Raw genomic sequence first — 5100 nt, 5'->3', positions numbered from 1 at the left:
GGCATTAAGGCAACAGCGCCAAGGCAATGCCGTCAAGACAACGCCGTCAAGGCAACGCCATCAAGGCAACGCCGTCAAGGCAACGCCGTCAAGACAACGCCGTCAAGGCAACGCCATCAAGGCAACGCCGTCAAGGCAACGCCGTCAAGGCAACGCCATCAAAGCAACAGCACCAAAGCAATGGCATCAAATCAATGGCGCCAAGGCAACGGCGCCAAGGCAAAGGTATCAAGGCAACAGTGCCAAGGCAACAGCGCCGAGGCAACAGCGCCAAGGCAGTGGTGCCGAGGCATGTTCCCTTTGCATCAAGTTCACAAAGAAGGATAAAATAGACTTTCAATCCTTATTGTAATAATTGCTCGGGGGGTCATGTTCTGGGTCTCTGGAAAGCACCTAGAGCACAACTTCTGTTGTAATGGACGCTATATAAATAAAATTGAATTCAATTCAATTCAATTCAAATTCAATTGTAGTATTTTGACAATGTTTCCCATGATATATGGGTGCGTCGTTACGTTATGACAGTTGAGGATTACTGATCAGCATCTTCTGAGGGATCAGGGATTACAGCTTGCACACTTGGTCATGAACAAAAATACCTCCAAATTTCTTAGACTGTGTGATCATTTTCTGCGCTGTAGAAGCAGTAATATGCATCCCCTGGCTTTTAGAATCTCCACCTCGTCAACTAATGACTAAGAAAATTATTGAAATGAACATTGTTTAGTCCAGTTTTGCTTCTCAAATGCTTAGCCTTTCATGGGTGCTGCTTTTTTGCCATCACTATAATCATGTGCTGACGTTATCCATTTGAAATAGCATAATAATTACTTTATATGGCCTCACATTGGACTGGCTATATGTCCAGGATGTACCTCCATCTTTTGCTTCAGCAGAACCCTGGGACCCTACATAAGAAAACTCAAGTAGAGATAATGGATGGATAAATTACTTTATTTCTCCCAATCCCTCATTTTAGTTTGGATTCTATTGGAAACACATGCAGTTACAGCATTTAAAACACAATATTCAATTCTCCTATACCTGATTGAGGCTGTAACTGAATATTTAACCTGCAGACACTTGTTGAGAACTGGTCCTTGTGTTGGGTGACACTGTGTAGCAGTTACACCCTGATCTATTGCCAGGCCCTTAGTGTAAGAAGAGACTGAGCGCACGCTGGTGTCTGAGGTTTGAACGGCAGAACAGATAAAAGAGAAGAGAAGAGAGCAACAGACGGGTGGAATGTATGTAGATTGGCAGTTAACACATGGCCCTAAATCTTATCTGCAACCGATAACACCTCATATGTATGTGAACGTGAACAGGTGTGTGTGTGTGTGTGTGTGTGTGTGTGTGTGTGTGTGTGTGTGTGTGTGTGTGTGTGTGTGTGTGTGTGTGTGTGTGTGTGTGTGTGTGTGTGTGTGTGTGTGTGTGTGTGTGTGTGTGTGTGTGTGTGTGTGCGCCCACATGCACAGAGGTTATCAGCCAGCCAGAGTTTTACTGCCTGTGTGAAAGCGCTTCCCCAGAAAAATGTTTTGATCCACTGCCACACATGGTTAAGCATTCACCACCTGACTCTGCTCTGTTTCACACAGAGGCCTGAAGGAAAAAGTGCCACTCGAGAAGGTCCAAATGTGGAAAAAGAAAAAGAAAAGAAGCGTTGAGCTGGTCAGGCTTACTTCTGAACTCCCGCTCCCAGACTTCTGCAAAGTAAATACATATAACCGCTCGATTTTCCATTCCACATTTTCTTTCTGGAAGTTCCACCTGTGAAGATGTTTACTTTCTCTCGACTTCCCCACTTTTCTCCATCTTTCTCTTTATATATTTTTCATTCACTAAGGCTCTGACTTAACCTCAATCTCTGTCTCTCTCGCAGTCCTGCAGCGATGGGAAATCCTTCAAAATCCATAATTCACGCTTCACTGCTCCACTCTCTCTTTTTTCCCAGTATTTCTCCCTTTGCAGGCCTCTGTGTGTGTGTGTGTGTGTGTGTGTGTGTGTGTGTGTGTGTGTGTGTGTGTGTGTGTGTGTGTGTGTGTGTGTGTGTGTGTGTGTGTGTGTGTGTGTGTGTGTGTGTGTGTGTGTGTGTATGTGTGTGTTTGTGTGAGAGAGAGAGAGAAAGAGAGAGACCTGAATACAGATGCAAAGCTCTTGTGGAAAAACACTAACAAACATATGGCCTCTGCCTCTGCACAGAGCTGCATGTTCTCGCACACATTTCCCCACGCGTCCACCACACCTCACACTCGCATGCAAATAGTTGCTCATTTTAATGAACCTGTATGCAAAGGAGGGGAAAATATTTTAATGACTCTGTATGCAAATTGGAGCAAAATTTTCACCGGCACATGCTGCACAGCAGACACGCCGGCATATCAAAGAGAAAATGATGGCACACACATTAAAATGCATCTGAAGCTCAGACTCGTCTGTTGGAATGCAGGCATGCAGGTCTTTTTGGTAAGGGTTCAGTACACCAAAGCTGGTCAAGTTACCAGGATGTGTTTTACTGTGAGAAGAGGCTAATTTGCTTTTTAAAATTGCATGAATTAAAAAGGAAAAAGACGAATGCAAAGACAATTCCTTTAGGTAATACAAATACATCAGTGCTGTTTTAGAAAAAGAACGTTGCTTGACTTATTGAAGAATCTTTACATGATAAATCTCATGATGATAAATTAAAATAAAACACATCTGTAAATTCATCAGCGTATGTTCTGGCTGGGAGCAAAAACATTTATATCTATGCTTATATGTCAGCCAGAACTGTAAAATTTAACCTCCCACGTTTTTACTTCCTCCTGCTCCAGCAATGCACCTGAACTGATTAAATACAACTTTACTGTAAAGGTGCCATCTGTACAGAATTACAATTGATTTCATTGGAAAAAATTGAAATCCTTATTTTGAACACATAGATCCACTGTACCGATGAAGGAACAACTGAAATCCTGTTGTAAATGATGTGTGGAGTTGGATCAGCAAGTCCTGTGACACCACTACGGGTGATATAAGTTAGTGTAGCATTTGTTCATATATTCAAATGAAATGGAGGAAGTTACTATGACTGATGAGAGTCATGCTGAGAGTGCTGCCCCAGATAAAGCCTTGGGGCTGCTTTCACACTACACAGCTTTCAGCCTTATTTGCAAGTATCCGAGCTTACAGACTGGTTGTGGCCAAATCAGTGAACTGTAAACAGTCGTCCGTCGCACTCAATCGTTATCTGAGATCAACTCAAAGGCACATCAAGACCCTCACCGGTACGCCGGCTAAAGCATCTTGGAATGGCGATGGATATCTTGGCACGATCACTATCTGGTCCTGTCAGTTGAATCCTTGTTTCAGCTGCAGCCAGTGAGGGAACAAGGATGGGCTGGTGTCAAGGAGGAAGGGAATCCTACGAAGCAGGGCGTATCGCAAGGAGCCAGCAGAGTAGGTTTGGGCTCCGTTATCCGTTAGGGACATGGGACAGGAGGATAAACACAACCAGCACACAACCAATCTCGCTAGGTGACACCATGTTAGAGGATGTAGAGTCCTTTACCTACCTGGGGAGTATCATCAGCAGTCAGGGTGGTACAGATGCGGATGTGAAAGCTAGGATAGGTAAGGCAAGAACGTCATTTCTACTCCTCAACAACATCTGGCGCTCTAGAGAGATACGGGAAGCAACAAAAATCAGAATATTTACCTCCAATGTTAAATCCGTCTTGCTCTATGGGGCAGAGACATGGAGAACTACTAAGCTTACAATAAACAAACTGCAAACCTTCACAAACAAATGCCTCAGAAGAATCCTGACAAGATCAGTAACAACGACCTCTGGATGAAGACACAACAACTCCCAGCAGCAGACGAAATTGGACTTGGACGAAGAAGATGGAGATGGATCGGGCACACGCTACGCAAACCAGAGTCTAACACCACCAGACAGGCTCTGACCTGGAACCCTCAGGGGAAGAGAAGTTGAGGCCGGCCTAAAAACACCTGGCGGCGGGATCTCCAGGCAGACACCAAGAGACTGGGATGCACCTGGTCGCAGATAGAAAAGAACGCCAGTGGCCGTGTACTCTGGAGGTCCCTTGTCGACGGCCTATACCCCAGCAGGGGTGTAAGGCGTAAGTAAGTAAGTAATCTGTTAGGGACAAGTTTCAGACATCTCCTACCCAGGAATTACCGGGGAAGTGACCTCTCAGTTAGATAAGGAGAGACCCAGGTAGATCTTGAGGAGGTGAGGAGGAAGGCTGCTGGTGGATCTGCTGTCAGGCTCTACATTAATACCATGTAAAGGTTTTGCTTTGGTTGTGTTTGGTATCTATCCCTCAAAAGTGGGAATATTTGATCCACTACAGACCTATTTTTCATTTGTAAACTGTTGCAGTCTGATGTGGATAGACAAAACTGTAAACATGTGAAAAAATGCTATGCTTCATGCTTCCCCATTCCCTGATTGTCCAAGCCTGCATCAGGCCTGGGAGCTAGTGCACACTGCACAGCCCATTACCTGGTGTTATGGCTCCTTTCAGCTGGCTGCCTATAGAAGAAGCCCGGAGAGGAAGGGAACATACAGATGCACACAAACAATGTGCAGATGGAGCAGTAACGCTACTGACTTGTCCTCGATATCAGGTGATTTGAAGCCAAAGTCTGCATTAAAAACATTACAACCTCCTACATGCATTGGAAGGAAGACATAATACACTGTTGGGGGAGAAATCTGCATAACATGTTACATCCAGCTGAGTCTTCAGCCTGTTTTCTTCGCGTGTGCAGGACCAGTGAGCGTGGACAGCCAGGTGATGTGATTTCATGTGGATGGAGATTTATTTATTTCAACACAGATCTAAAGCACGAGTGTGGATGTGGAACGATTTTGTTTTGAAATATAATTTTAGAATGAATGGCTGGATGGATGGATGGATGGATGGATGGATGGATGGATGGATGGATGGATGGATGGATGGATGGATGGATGGATGGATGGATGGATGGATGGATGGATGGATGGATGGATGGATGGATGGATGGATGGATGGATGGATGGATGGATGGATGGATGATGGATGGATGGATGGATGGATGGATGGATGG

The sequence above is a fragment of the Cololabis saira genome, chromosome 1, assembly GCF_033807715.1.
Source record: "Cololabis saira isolate AMF1-May2022 chromosome 1, fColSai1.1, whole genome shotgun sequence".
NCBI classification, from domain to species: Eukaryota; Metazoa; Chordata; class Actinopteri; order Beloniformes; family Belonidae; genus Cololabis; species Cololabis saira.
The sequence above is the reverse complement of the archived record's forward strand: the minus strand, read 5'-3'. Positions refer to the sequence as shown.